The following is a 16,297-nucleotide window of genomic DNA, read 5'->3' on the forward strand; positions in this document are numbered from 1 at the left end:
ACTATCTGTTACTTAAGGGGGGGTGGAGGGAGGGGGCAACTGGACATTGCCATCTTTGTCAAGAAATTCTTCAAACACCAGTTTAGCCATTTTTTCATAGTGGATTGATCCAAGATTTGGCCCTGCTTCCTTTTTGTCCCATCTCCTCTCTTAGAGGTTGTATATGCCTTCATTGTTGAAGTTTGTGGGTTGCTGGGATTTTCCTGCTTTAGAAACACATCTCTCCATGTTACTCTCTTAAGTTGATACAAACCACTGGCAAAGAGTAAGTAATTCTTAATAAGTAACTGAACCCTCTCTTGAATAAAAGAACATTTTAAGCTTATCTAGGTATGTTACAAGAAGGGGAGAAGTGAATCCCAAGTGACAGTACTTTTCTCTTATTTAAAAAAACCCAAGAAACAAACTCTTTAACATGTAGGGGGTTTTAAGTCTTGATTGTATTACCAGGGCCTTTTTACTTTCTTCATATTTTTGCTTGTTGTAACTCTGCTGAAAAATCTTGATGTTACTGATAGAATGACAAAATACAGGAATTGAGGTTATTGCATTAAGGGAATACTAAAAAAATTCTGATAATTCAGTTTTTCCTGACTTACAGATAGCTTCTTACTTTAAGTTAGCATAATATAATAATATTAAGCATTTCTGATAGTATTTAAAACTGTCTGGTGACTGTTTTAAACAGGTTGAGAAAAAACTGCTGATAGCTTATTGGCATAGTCTGAGGTTACCTTTATAAAAGAGAGGTTAGGTAAGAAACTGAGGAAAGATACTGCCATTTGAATACTTGAAGTAATGATTAATTTAATGCTTTAAATAAATATAGGATTTTTTTAACTGGCATATATTTATTTAGGTCCAGATTATTATTTGTGAGTTGCTTGACATTCCAAAAACCAGGGAATAAAAGACTCCTTATACATAATTTTAAAGGTGTGACAATCAGGTAGGATTATCTCTTTTACCATGTTGTAATATCTTGATTCTTTGTTAGGGCATTTTACCCTTTTATTGTTTCCTAGAAGAAATATAGTAAGCCACATACAAATAATCTTTTAATTTTTAAAAAAATTACTTAATTTGGCTATATTTAAATATATTAGGCAACAGTTAACATAGTCCTGAAATTTTCAATAAGCTGAAGTGGAATGCAGCGTTTTATCCCTCATGAGTAAGAAACTGCAATTACTACACCAACTTTTTTTAATAAATATGATTATATTTGAAGTCACATGACTAATAGTACCAGCTGATAAATACTCCCAGTTTCACTGACAGGCAGCAGGTTAACTAGTGAACAGTCAAAGAAGTATGATACTGGAGGCTTTTCAGGAAGGATCGGTTATTTAGCATAGCTCACTTCCCAGGAAAAAGTAGTTTATTCTCCTCCTGTCGGTCTTGTTTTTCAGTTATTTTCTTCTCTCCTCAAAGGCCAAGCTCTGTGACATCTTCATGCATAGCTGTGGTGACAGACAGTGCTGTGAAACTAATTCTGCTAAATATCTGTTGCCTGTTAATTTGGAAGGTTAAATCTTTGGCGTATTGTTCCATTGGACATCTGAAAAGCAAAATTTGCTTTATTGTTGCTGACTTCTCCTTTTCTGGTGTGACACCATTAAGGTGGTACCACAAAGAGAACTCTTCTAGATGTTTGCATGACATTTCAGAAAAACATACCCCCAAGGTTTTGTTATACTGATGGTGCCCCAGATTATTTTTGGGCTACATTGGGGAGTTTATAGGAAATTGCATCAAATACTGGAAGTACTAATAAAAACTTGGCCTTACCACAATCATGATAAAATTTTGAAAATCAACCTCATCTTTTACGCTGACTGGAAGGAGCTACCAGGTTGCTCTCAAAGATTTGCCTATTTAGTGCAAACTTTTTGACTTTGGTCTTGACAATTAGTGAGGGATCAGGAGAGGAACACCTTTCCTAAGAAGCCAGGAGCCACACATCATTTTATAGATACAAGGAAGAGGAGGCAATCTTCTGTATTTTCAGTAGCTAAAAATCACAAAAAATTCATAGTGCAGCAGGGGTGGTGTGCGTGCCATTGAATTTTCTCTAGAGAATGTTTGTATCTGACTTGGTTGGAGGAGGAAGAGAGCTTTGATATCCCTGGTCCATGTACAGTCAGACCAGCATGTTCCTGCTTGTAGAGTTAGGATAAGGTTCAGCTCTCTGTACACACTGATCAAAACACATCTGATCTAGGTGTTCCTAGGTGTTCCTGTGGATTTCTCAGACTTAGATAAATGAGTTGTAGTGCCGAGGGCTAAAGCCAGCAGAAATTGCCGTGTCCACTCAAGCCTCAGACCCCTCTACAGGATGTCTTCTTTCACTGGGGTGAATAAACTGTGTTTTATATTTGTTTAAAATTCTGAAATCTTCTGCAAGCAGAACATGTTTCATATTTAGAAAGAAAATATTCAGATGTCTTCATTATTCCAAGAGTTCTTTGGAGCAAGAGCATTTAAAATATTGTCTCATAAACTGAATTGCAACAAACAGCTCTCAAAGGCTACTGGAGTTCAGTGAGAGATTTGGGAAGTGACCAGTAGTTGTGTATTACATCAGGTGGTGTAGTAAGTACCATTATCTTGTAAGTGTTTTCACTTCTGTAATGCTAAATCTAGGTGCAATTGTATATGAATTACTATGACCTCCGTATGATGGGCTGGACTATTTGGATATCCCTTTCACATATGGGTAATACTACTCCAATCTGAAAATAAATGTAGTAGCAGCTTGTGAATGGTAAATGGCAGAGGGAAGATTGGTCTCTCAATAGTAAAAGCCCCAAGTGCCTGTCAGAAATGAACATAGATACCTCATTTGCTTTGCTGAATTTTGGTAGTTAAAGGCCACCCTTAGTATTTTGTGCAGGAGTTGTTTTTATTTTTATTTTGCCTGCTACCTTTGTGAAAGGAAATATTTAATAATTTTTTCCCATAAATGTTTACCCGTAGTTCTCCCAAATTAAGAATGTCTCACTCTACAGGAATGTGAACTAGAAACCAAATAAAGCTTGTAGGCTTCATAACACGGTCATTCGTGCCAATGCTCTGGCCTGTGCTTAATGATGACCCAGAGTCTGACAGTTTATATCCATTTAGTTCTTTAAAAACAGCAAACATTATTTCTTTTTTTTTTCTTCCCTCCCTTTATATCAGCAAGAAAATGTACTAGGTTTGTCACTCTCTCCTTAAAAAGGTACTATTTTGGTCATTATGAAAATAAAAACTAATTTTAATTCCTGCAAGTATGAAGTGATAAGGCAAAGGAAACAATGTTCGTAACAGTCTAATTTACCAGCTGATCAGCCTCAGTCCAAGGAAAGGAAATACTAAAGTGAATATGTTCATTTGAACATAATAATTTCTCACTCCAATGTATTTCAAGAGTTGCAGATGTCACTGAAGGATCTTGAAACAATTATTTAAATAAAACTGATTTACAGGTAGAATAGAAAATCACTACAGTGAACTATTAAATGGCATCCACATTTGAATCTTTAGGTAAATTGAATAAATTCGGTAAACTATACAGAAGATACATGAGAAGAAATATGAGTCAGAAGTGTAGTTGGCAGTTGGACACAGATTGAAATTTGAGTTTGAAAGCCTGAACTTCACTTTTGAAGTCTGTTTTACATATTCGTTGTTAGTGAACTGATTCTGCTGGGGAAATTAGATTATGTGTTTGTGTGTTTTTGTAGCATACAGTCGTAAATGCACATTGGCAAACTGAAAAGACTAAATGGACTTTAAAACATGCAAAAAAGTAAACTTTTTATTAGGGTTTCAAACATGTTTTCCATTAGACTGGCTTTCAGTGATTTTGAAGTGTTTCTGCTGGTCCTGCTAGGTTAAGCTTGCATTTTTAAATTTGCCTGTCTCTTCTGCAGTTACAAAATTAAAATGCAATATTGTTTCTAATGTTACATTGTGTGCTATCATTTGTGTAAAAATTATTTTTACAAGTGTTATTCTTGCAAGAATAACAATCCCCCCAATCTGTGGGGATTCAGACCAATATTTCCATCAAAACCAAGCCAAAAGACAAATGCTTCAGGCAGGAGGATTGTGATGGACCTTCAACCAGTGGCAGAAAGCCCATTTGTTTTTATGCTTCATCTTGGGCGTGACAAAGCTATGATCTCTCATTAGGAAATCCATGCTAAATTATTCTCTCTCTCTAATCTGCTTTGAAATTAATCTGACTCCATGTCTATCTCCCCAGATTTCCTCACCCCAGTGAGCTGTCTTTTTGCCACTACATGCCAGGGTGCCCATTCAGATGAGCTGGGACAGCTGTTTGTGATGCTAAGTCAGCAAATTGATGCCAAAAAAACCACAGAATCATAAAACTGTTTGGATTGAAGGGACTTCTAAAGGCCACCTAATCCAACCACCCTGCCTTGACTAAGGACATATTCAACTAAATAAGGTGTTTCAGAACCCCATCCAACCTGACCTGGAATTTTTCCAGGGATGTGGCATCTACCACTTGTATGGAAAACCTGTTGCAGTATATCACCACCCTCTTTGTAAAAAAAAAAAAAAAAAAATTAATTCTTCCATATATCTGATCTGAATCTACCCTCTTTTAACTTAAAACCATTACCTCTTTTCCTACCACAACAAAACCAACTGAAAAAGTTGTCCCCATCTTTCTTATAAGCCCCCTTTAAATGTTAAAAGGCAATAAGGTCTTCCCAGAGTCTTCTCTTCCCCAGGCTGATCAATCCCAATTGTCTCAGCAGCCTGTGTTCATAGGAGGGGTGCTCCAGCCCTCTGGTCATTTTTGTAGCCCTCCTATGGAGCTGCTCCAACAGGTCTCATGTCTTTCCTGTGCTGGGATCTTCAGAGCTGCATGTAGTACTGCAGGTAAATAACTTCATTTTTGCATCTGAAATTTGTTTGTTAAGGCAAATCAATTCCCTGATCTGATTTATTGTGTTGTCTCAACTTGGTTTTGCCATCACAGTTATGAGGGAGGAGAGGGGACAGCTTAAAACTGTGGAATCTGTGGTGTAGGGCAGAAAATCCTTCATCTAGTTTCTCTACTTTCTGGCATGAAACTGGTTTTTAGTTTGTGGATGCTAAATCTGTGGAATTTTGAGTTTGTGGATGTTAACCTCATTGTTGATACCACCTGGAAAATACTGATTTCAAGTTCAGTATGTATACATATATGGGTTTTTTTCCTCCATGGATGTGTATATGCATCTACATTTGCATAAGGAAAAATGTTTAGTTTAAAATTTTGCTGTTCTTGTGCATCATGAAAAACACAGAATTTTATGATTTTACAGAAAAATCCTTCAGTGGACATAATTTCAAGTTGCAGAAGACAAAAATGATTTTGAAATCTACACAGCACTCAAATGCACGCTATGAGAAGTTGGGATATTTTCGTAGCTGAATCTGGTCATTAAAAAGTTTAGTTTGTGGGAAAGTGTAGGTGGAGAGTTAATATTTCTTTCATTACTCAACTAGAAATTTGAAAACAATGTGAAAAGTTTCCTGTGTCCTGAGATTGCCTATGTTAAATTTCAGTCTTTTAATACAACAATCTTACACACAAAGCAAGTAGAACATGGAAGTTCATTTTGTCTGTTTGTAAGCAGACCAAGTATTCTGACCCTGAGCATTTCAAAGTCTGATTTCTGTTTTCTTTGAGCAGTTTTACTTAGATTAATACAGCCTTAAGTCATCAGAGATAGTAGATGTTGTTCTTTCTTTTCACATGGCATTCTTCTGTGTCTTACCCCATACTGCAAACTGACCTCATCACAGATCATTGTAATTTGATTGGATTAAAAAGAGGTGTTGGGAAGGACTTGGAAAGACAAATGAAGAGCATTCCTTGGCTTCTCTTTTGGTCAGGGTTGTATTTCAGGAAAACTTCTAACTAAAACCTGTTGAGGTGCAAAGTTTGTGTGAAAGTTTCTTACTGTACATGAAAATGCTACTGCAGTGTGAAAAATAATATTCTTGCTTTCTGGGAGCATCACTTTGTGTGCAGCTGTGATGAGATTCCAAGCTGGTTTTGTGTGTTGTGTAAATACCTGGTATTTTATTTCTGCCCAGTGTAGGCTTCAGATAACTTATTTTGAAAATACTGATGATTTAATTGTTTTTCAATTTAATGCTGCTGAAATCAACCTGCAGATAAGAAAACTAGGAAGCATTTAATATCCAAAGGATGCATTCCCCCGTTATTCCATTTCACCAACTGTGTTCTGAAATGGTGCAACCCATTCTGCAACTGCAAATACCCAAAGTTTGAACCGCTTCTTAACTCCTAAGCAGTGGTCACAGTTAGGCAATCTTTTCTGGCAGCTTCAATAAACTGAGTCAGTAGAAGAAGAGGATCATTGTGGTAATTATCATAATATAGCAGTTATAACAGTAGTTTCCATTTGTGTGTTTCTAAACCCGAATAAATAGCACCTTGTAGGAGCTGTTGAAGTAGACAAATTGTCCCTGTTGTTCTTCAGGTAAGCAAAAATACAGGTGATGAGGATGGTGCTTTTCCCAAGAGTATGTCCTTCCAGGCCATCACCAGCACCCTCTATCTAGTTGTTGCAGTAGTTGTTTGGAAATGATGAGTTGTTCCTATGACCTCATTTTGGAATAATTTCAGTGTTTCCCTCTGGCACCTGGTGGCTGCTTGCTTTCTTACTAAGGTTTATAAGTGCTGACACTAGAGAAGTTTGCCAGAGCTCCCAAGACAAATCTGCATCCATGCCATGAGATTTCTGTTCCTCCATTGTTGACTTGTGCATGTGGAACAGAAAGAACTTCTATTCACTTCCTTTTCCGACCCTGCTCACCATAATCTTTTGTAAACTGGTCTTTTTTAGCTAAAGTAAGTATTGCCTACTAAGGAACTGTAACTGACGTCTACAAAATATTCTTGCCACTTTGTCAGTTGAATGTTGTTCACATAGCTGTATTTACAAAGTTGATTGGTCCCAGCTCTTTCCACTTAATAATAACAATTTAATAATTATTCAAAATTATAATATAAAATATACAAAGAATACACTGTTTATGTAAGGGTATTAATACATTAACACACCAGCTGTAGGATTAAAGCAAGTGTTCACGTGTGGAATGAAAAAATGAGGAATACTGGGAATCTTTCACTGATACCTCATATTGAAATTTGGGTTCAGTAGGTAGGTATACAAAGGTCAGTATATGCAGTAATGAAAAGTACATGTAGTATAGTAGATTGGGGAGAAGGGGAAAATTAATGGGGAAAGATAGAGTTATGAATTCCAATTAAACCACTGTAGGGTGAAATTAAATGTGCTTTTGGTGTTTCATCCCAAATCAGATGATATCACATTTTTTTGTTCTACGAGAACATAAATTTTTGTGTGTGCTGTAGATAACTTTTTGGTCAAGAAAGGAATGTTTGTAGTGAATTAAACTTCCATACAAATTGAAAACAATTTAAAATCTAGTTCTGTATGTGAAACATTTTATATTTTGTGGGACTGCCGTTAAAAGTACCTATTAACCAGCTTAAAAAGATCAGTGAAATATGGTTCATGCCATTTTGAAATTAAAATTAGTGATGATGATACATCCCAGTTGGGTTAGGTACAGGTTGTAGTTATCTTTTCTCCAAGAAAATTCTCATGAGTGTTTCTCCCCCTTTTCACTGGAAATGCACGTTAACCACTTTTGGAAACCATAGGTGCAGTTACACTGTAAAATCCAGATCAGATCCTGCAGCTGCTGTTGGGAGTCAGCACTGCCTCAAGCCTAGCAGAATCCACATAAGAAAAGCTAATGGAGGAGGTTGGAGGAGGTTGGAATGAGGTTTATGATGCTCACTAGGCTTCTCCACTGACTTCCTTCAAATACCCAGTGGTGTCCAGGCAGGCTGCTGGTCCCATACCCAGCCCAGTACCGTTGTTTCAGGTGCATATAAAGGCAGAATGCAGTTTTCATGTTACCTTCTTCAGGATCAGGGCCTGAATCCCACCCTGGTAGCCCCCCAGGAAGACAGCTTAGCCATGTTCAGTCTCCAGGAATGGCACCAGCAGTCTCAACCTTATGGTTTTCCCATAAAGGATCCAAACTTTTTTGGGTTTTCTTTCTAAGGTTGAAGATTACCTTTTTCCCCCACTAGGTTTCTAATTTTCCTAAGCTTTAACAGGCTTTTTTTAAATAGTCAGGAAGAGATATAAACTCAGAAATTTGCTTTTATTTTGTGTAAGCTCCAAAATTTAAAATTAACATGCAAGAGAGGTTTCCAGCTTTGTTACAGCTTTCCCTAGAGCTTTTCTTCTGCTTAAGAGAAAAGTTATGTGCTGTCAGTGTTTAACCCCAGATGGCAACTAAGCCCCACACAGCCACAGACTCTATCCCTCAACAGTGGGATGGTGGAGAGAATCAGAAGAGTAAAAGTGAGAAAACTCATGTTTTGAGATGAAAACACTTTAACAGATAAAGCAAAAGCTGCTCATGCAAGCAAAGGAAGACTGGGAATACATTGACCCCGTCCCATTGGCGGGCAGTTGTTCAGCCATCACAGGGAAAACTGGGCTTCATCCTGGGTGATGGTGACTTGGGAAGACAAATGGCATCATTATGAGTGTTCTCCCCTCTTTCTCCTTCTTAGCATGATGCTGTATAATCTGGGATATTCCTTTGGTCAGTTGGGGTCATCTATCCCCTCCCAGCTCTTTATGTACCCCCAGCCTCCTCAGTGGTGGGGTGGGGTGAGGAGCAGAAAAGGCATTGCAGTCAATGAGCTCTGCTTATCAATAACTAAAAGATCCCTGTGTTATCAACACTGTTTCCAGCACAAACCACAGACCCATACCAGCTACTCTGAATAAAATGAACTTTACCCGAGCCAAATGCAGCACATATGCTCAAATGTATTTCTACAGCTATTGTTAGAGAAGAAGGGGAAATAAATCTTTATGTTGCATTTCTGTCTCTCACTGTTCAGCATTGCTTCTACTCGCAGGCATACTGGTTAATTATTCTTTGGTGTGCTGAATAAATACATTTTGTCAAAACAAAGCCTTGAAAGTTAATGAATAGTTACTACATTAGAGATTTGAAAAATATTTCTAGGAAAAATGGTTGGGAATTTTTCAAAGAAATAATTTTCTGTCAGATCAACTCGTAAAATAATGGAAACTTCTTATGAAAAGCTTGTACAAGCAAATGAAAAGTTGTGAAATTGCTGAAATGGTATGTTTTGAAACAATGCCATTTTCCTACTCTGAAACCACTTGTTTAGAAATTCCACTTTGGTTAGGTTTTTTTAGCTTAGTTTTTTTTAAAATTGGTAAAGCAAAATGCTTAAATTTATCCAAGTGGGATTCACTTACAATGTTTTCATTTCTTGTGTTCTTGTCTTATTGATGTTTTCACACTTCTTGCAGCAGTGGAGTTTAGGAAACATGTTTTGAAAGTGGGTGATCAGAAAGCACATTTTTTTTAAATGTAGGCATTTTGTCTCATATTTTCGAGAGTATTGATTGGAGGCTTTGTCAATTTTGTTTTAGCATATTTCAGTATTTAAATGTAGGGTCTTTTTATGCTTCACCTTAGGAGTACATGAGTTACATAGTGTCACGGTGATCCAAAACCACAGGTTTCTCACATTACCTGGCAGTGGAGAGAGAGAACACCATGGACAGCGTGTCCCGTGACAACGGGCAATGCATGAAAATACGGCCTATATTTATTTAAATTTTGTCATTTTCATATGCTGGTGGCTCTCTGTGTCCTATAATCACATGTCCAGTGGGAAGGAACCCCCTTAAAGCAACCTCCAGACCTCCCTCTAATAGTTCCCGAATGCTTTGCTCTGGGGATGAGGGTGGAGCCAGGCTGGAGGAGCAGCCTCACAGGCTGATTTGACACCCTTCTGCACAAAGAGATCCTACTCAAGTGAAGAGCCTGGAAGGGATAAATGCAACTGCTAAGTTGCTGACGGTACTCGGAAAATACAAATAGCAACCCTTATTGCCTGTGGTTTAGAAGGGTAAGCAGCAGCGACTGATGATTAAACGGGGACACCAAAGCTTTGATCTGCTTTTGTGATACTGATGCTCCGGTGAAGATCAGGGCGTGTACCCTGATCTCAGGCGCTCTGCCGGCACAGAGAAGCGCCCGTCCTAATGTTTCTTCCGTGTAGTACCCTGAAGACTTAATTAGAGAAGGAATGTGTGACAGGAAAAGAGGACAAGACAGCAAATGTGACAATACAGAACAGTATCAACAGGAAACCGCATGTTTTAAAGACAGAAGTTATCTTGTTATCTTGGCTGTGATGTTGTATCTCCTGCTGGCCTGCAATGGGTGACAGCTCAGGAAAATCCAAATGTTTAGCAGTGTCTGTGCTGAATCACATCAGAGGCTGTAACACCACCAGCATGGTAGTAGGTGAACAATGTGTTATTGTTAATAGTCTTTTGCATAAGACACAAACCCAGAATCTTAACCACAGAATATTAAATCACCTCTTTTGGCATGAATAGATAGGTTTACTAAGGGCCCTAATCCAGTTCTAATTTATGCTATTACCTTTTGTGTCTCTAAACACTTCCTGTAGTTTTGATTAGATTCGGTCCTGTTCTCTTCTTTTCCTTGGAACATAAATGATGAGAACAAACTATGCTGTACTGATATTTGAACAGGTTCTTATTTTCAGAATTGGATTTTTTTTTTGCATTGGGAAGTGAGAAAAAGAAATCAAATACACCATGCACGTAGTTTCTCAGTATTTGATCAGGGTTCTTATATCAAATCCAGTGTAATTACTGATTATGCCATTACAATTAAATAGTATTCCACATGCATGAGATATAAAATAAAATATAGACTATCATCTGTACAAGGTGATTGAGATTAAGATGCTCTAGCAGAGACTTTATTTTAGGACACTTCTCACTAGCCCACATAATATTTGAAATCTTACACATCTGAAGATAACCAAAGTGCTGAAAGAAGTGAGAGGTTCTCTGTGCCTGTTTTAAAATTGCCCAATCAAATGCCACCAAAAACAATCAAACAAACAAATAATTTAAAAAATAGACAAACAAAAAGGAGGGAATGTGACTAACTTAAGATTTTTTAAAATGTATTTTGTGCTGTATTCCAAGTTCTGATTCTGCTAAAAATTAGTCCTTGAAATTACAATAAAATTTATGTGTGGTGCTTATAAAATTTCTCCAGTGTTTGATCCTTGACTGGTGTTCAGTTTAGATTGTTTAAAAAAGAAGCATGGAATTTGCATGAATGATTGAATGAAATGAAGATGAAGGAATGTAACTGCTGCTGCCCAGATATTTTCTCTGCCTGCTATGCAGTGTGAAATAAATCTCATTGAAATCAATGGAAAGGTGTTAATTCGAGTGAGCTTTAGATAATGGCCCAAAGCTACTGCTTATGTAAAAGTAATTTATAGAGCTTTGCTTGGCCTGTGACTGAAAATAGGATTTCACGTATTGCAAAGTTCAAACAGAAGCTTAAAATAGCAAATAAACTTTATTTAATTTTAAAATTGGAAGAACTGCTGCCATCTGCACCTCTCTGTCCATAATTTCCTATGCAAGAAATTCCAGTGTATCTGGGGAAAGTGCTCCTTCAGTAATTCTTGTAGGTCATCCATGGGATAATACTAGTGTTACCACAGACTGGAAATTCCCCTCTGAATCCCTAACTAAAAGAGATATGGGGAGCAGCAAGGTGTAAGAAAGGAAGTGGCAAAGAGCTGATACCAGAGAACATTTCCTCCTCATCTTTGTCTCCTTCACCTTCCACATTTTCTTCCTACTGTTATGTCATCTCCTAACGATCTGCGGTTGATTCACCTCTCATCTGCATTCCTTTTGGATGATCCATTCCCTCCTGAAGGAACTGTGATGGTGGTCAACCACCACAGGTCAAACACGAGGGTCTTTTTTGTACATGGATTACAACTGCACTCTAAATGATTTAGGTTTATTGCTTTCTTCTCCTATGCCCAAGAGTTTCCAAAAAGTAGAGACTGTAGGACCACCACATTCTTCTCTGGCTTCCCAAGAGAGAGGTTTTACCAAAGTCTGCTGCCTGTTCCCTGCAGTCCTGTAGCCAGTACCCACCCTGCGCAGAGCTGCAGCACCTTGGTGCAACTTGGATCCTTCATAGACAGGGCTGTGGACTGTCCATCAGTTTGGGGACAAATTTGGCAGGCCAAAGCCACGATCATGAGGGGACAACCATGCTTTTCTTGTGCAGGTGCAGCACTGGGAGGGTGGGGGTTAAATGACAGGGTGCACCTGGAGCAAGATGAAGTGTTCAGCAGCAGTCCTGTCCTACCAACACTGGCTCTTCCAGTCTTCCCTGGAGGCCATGCTGGGCTAAGTGGTGGATTGAGGGAATAGTCCTGAGGCTGCTCCTCTGGGCTTCTGGCCCCAGTCATTGACAGCTGCTTCCCCAGCTTGCCTCCCTTCTGCAATGGGAAATAGCTCTGCTTTTTCCTGCTCTGTCACATTACAGCTCACCAGAGTAAATGCAGCAACTGCTGCAAAAGATTTAAAACTAAATGCAAACTAAATTAAGAACTCAAGGGAAAAAAAAAAACAAACAGGAAAAATATAAAAATTTTGCATGTAAACTATTTCTTTCAAAAATCTGAAAATCAGACTTTCACTCACGTGAATTTACATTTTTGCACTTCATGACATCATCATCATTTGCACAGAAAACACAGGATCTCAGAGCTTGCAAAATGAGTAAAAATAAAACAGAGAAATATTTTTTTTCTCTTACAGTTTTTCAATTTTTTTTTAATTATAAATAGCTAAATCAACAAACTTTACTGACCAAGGATGTTAAGCACACTTTCATTGTTGACTTTCAGAACTATTTAAACTCCTGAGTGCTAAAAATTAAAATTCCCTCTGGGAAATCTTGTAGCTTTCAGTGGACTGGGTTGAGGTCCCCAATAAGAAGTAGTTAATAGGTAGACTGCGGTGACTCCAGCAAAACAACATAATCAATTCCAGCTGCTTTTCTGATTTATCACCCTTATTATTGGAAGTCAGGGACACCACGAATTTGCACAGTAGGCATAAATTTTGAAAAGAAGGATAACAGTTTGTTACCTTAGTTGCAGTCAATTAGTCTGATTCCTCTTTTTTCACCTCTCAGAGAAAACCTGGGACCAGCCACCCCCCTGCTCAGTAGCTGATCTCTACTCCCCAGGCACAGTGTGCTCCAGTGGCAAGGACAACAAATACCCTGATTTTTTTTTTTGGGGGGGGAGTGGTTGGGTTTTTTGGGGTTTTTGTGGGTTTTTTTTTTTTGTTTTTTTTTTTTGGTTTACCAGTTTTGCTTGTTCTTTTCAGAAATGGAATAGTTAAAAGGGATGAATAGAACATTCTGTTTGGGACTTAAGTTTTCCAAAATAAAATATGTAAGTGAGGGAAAGGTTTCATTCAGTTTTGGCATCGCTTTGTTAAACCAGTTTAAGCCAAGAAAGATTGTTATTCCACAGTGTTTGCTGATAGTAGAAAGTTTACATATCAAACTGCTTTTTTTTTTTCTAGGGGAAAGAAAAAAATCTGTATGAATTTAAGGGACTGATCTCTTATTTGCTTTGCAGAAGAGATTGTTCTGTTAACAACTCATCGAGAAAAAGAAAAAAAAAGATAAACAGGATTAACTGTTTACTTTAAGTGAGCTGAAGTCGGGTTGTTTTTCCGAAGAAGAACACAATGTACTGTTGTATCTGGTTTCCAGAGTGGTGTTTATCATAATTCCTCCTGCAGTGGTTGGTAGAGTGCTGGGAAGGCTCTCCGCCCACTCGCAGCTCGCTCCCTTTCCCTCTCCCATTGAGGCCTCCGGCCAGGACTGCGAGATGGAGAGGGCTGTCCTGTGTGATCTTTACTGCCTGACATGAGCTGACATTGACCGAGAATAAAACAACAGGGGCTGTTTCCTAGAACTCTCAGTGGACTGCTGAGAACTGCTACCATAACTCCTGTAAACACACGGCGCGCACACACAAACACGCTCCCTCTCCTCATTTAGAAACACACCTAGGACAGGCAGCCACTAACAAGGGGTAGAGGAAAACAGCATGAGTGAAAAACACAAACGGCAGGCCCTGCTAGAAGGCAGAAAATTGCCTTTCTGCTGGGTAGGGAGCCCTGGCAAGACTGCACTTCTGCTTTTCTTCTTGGCTCTTTGCTCTGCCCTTGATTTTTGATGAATGTTATGCTTTTCTGCTAGTTCGGTGGGATGATGTGGCACTGACACAGCAGAGTGTCTTATTTAATACAGCCACAGCTGTGTAAGAAATCCTGCAGGGTTGCTATATTTCATTTACCTTTCACATGCCGTAGGAAATGCATGAGCAGTGTTACACTACCAAGAATGCGATTTAGGATCATCTGTGCCTGCTGAAATGGGCAAGGAGTTTTTTGATACTCACTGCATGTTGATTTTTTGTTTTTAAAATAAAATCTTCCAGGATCCCATTCATGGTTCTCTGTGGTTCAGAAGTAAATCTGGTGAATCCACAAACAATACAGTCTTGAAAGATAAGGGACCCCAGCACCGCTGCTACTGTGTTCTTGCTTCATTCCAGATGCTGTAAAGCCCTCACTGTGGGCTCTGCAGGGCACGTTGAGAGTTCTCTGAGTCTCGCAGCGTGAAAGAAATGAGTTGATACTGCAAGGAAACCCTTCCTCTCTAGATACACACATACATATATATAGCCTCCTCCCCTAACTCAAATGGCATCTAGCACGCATAATAGGCTTTGTAGACCAGCCCTCCTAGATACAATCATGTTATTCAGCTATTGCTCTCAGATCACCCTTTGAAGACAGGACTTTTATTCTGATTTTTACGTATAAGGAACTGAGGCGTGGAGGAAACATAGCGCAGCAAAAATGATGTGAAACACTGCCAGAACCAGCAATTGAATGCTGATTTTCTTGGAAAGGAGGGTGCTGAGCACCTTGCAAGAAAAGATCTTTTTGGCAGCACCCCACCAACTGTTGGAATTCTTGGATGCCAAAACAATAATTACAAAGTATTGAGATTAAAAAAATAAACAAAGAACCCCTCCTCAGATTCACAGATAAGTACTTGAAATGACTGGGTGGTAATTACCTGTTATATTTGGAACATAATCTTTCTATTGGACATCATCCATAAGAAAGACTTGCAGTTTTCAACTGAGCCTGTGAGTTTCTTAAATATACATTTTTACTCTTGATTAGTAAATTGCAACATGCAGGAAAATAATATTCTCTCTGAATTGTATACTGAAATAACCAAGGGGTTGTGATGGGATTCCATGCTGAAGTAATGGTACACTGAAGAACCTGAGGAGGGCGTGCATCATTATTTTTCTTACCAACTACAATTAACAGCACAGTGGGTGAAACATGCTGGGGTGATCTGATGTGCTAGCTTTTTTGTTACCACTCAGAATTGGTTTTATTTGCATAACAAGCTGTATGGAATGGATCATAGCAGAAGGACCATAAATTATGTCCCATGGGGGGGTTGAGATGCTGGGGGATCTGGAGGGAGGAAGGCCTTACTGCTCCATTCTGGCCTAGCCTTTATACAAACTTTTAGGCAATACTTAAGACGTTATTTTTCCTTAACTCTCTGGGTCTTCCAAACCAGATATCACTATAAAAATTGACTTACATGGCATCATTACTTTGGATCTAAACTGTGGATGTAGAACAACTTCAGTATTCATTTTGGAATCTGATATAAGCGAAGCTATCCAAGATGCTGAAAATATTTTTCAAATGCAACTCTGTAACTGTTTGAAATTACAGCTTAGGCTCTATATCGTGTTTGAGTGAATGTCAGGAATGTCATTTTATGGTTTTAAATGTTTTGTTTACTTTTGAGAAAAATTCCATGTACAAATAAAACACACACATCAGCAGTTTCATTCAAAAGTGCACTTAGAGACAGTGTCAGATGGAGAGTTTAAAAAGTTCACATGGTGTCACGTGAAAGCTTTGTATAGAAACGGTTTTTGCAGAAAAAAAATGAAGCTGTGGTTGTCATGGCAAGTACAAAAAGCTGGCTTTCGTGCTACACCAATTCCTGACAAGTTGCATGTAGCTCCCACCAGGCAGGTGGTGTTCCATGTTTTGAGTGGGAACATTTGCAGTGCTGTGCAGCCCTGCTCTCTACGAGCACATTCTGCATTAAAAAGGTAGCTCTGCTGACATGCTTGGCTCATGCAGGTCTCTTCCTACGCACAAAAGCTGTTTCC

At 38.6% G+C, this 16,297-nt stretch overlaps 1 protein-coding gene across 2 annotated transcripts in view; it reads left to right on the plus strand.

The window, feature by feature from the left end:
• SPIDR (scaffold protein involved in DNA repair) overlaps nucleotides 1-16,297 on the plus strand; it is a 195,817-nt gene that overhangs the window by 146,385 nt on the left and 33,135 nt on the right. The window lies entirely within an intron of this gene.

Source organism: Vidua chalybeata, chromosome 1 (genome assembly GCF_026979565.1).
Source record: "Vidua chalybeata isolate OUT-0048 chromosome 1, bVidCha1 merged haplotype, whole genome shotgun sequence".
In the NCBI taxonomy this organism is placed as follows: domain Eukaryota; kingdom Metazoa; phylum Chordata; class Aves; order Passeriformes; family Viduidae; genus Vidua; species Vidua chalybeata.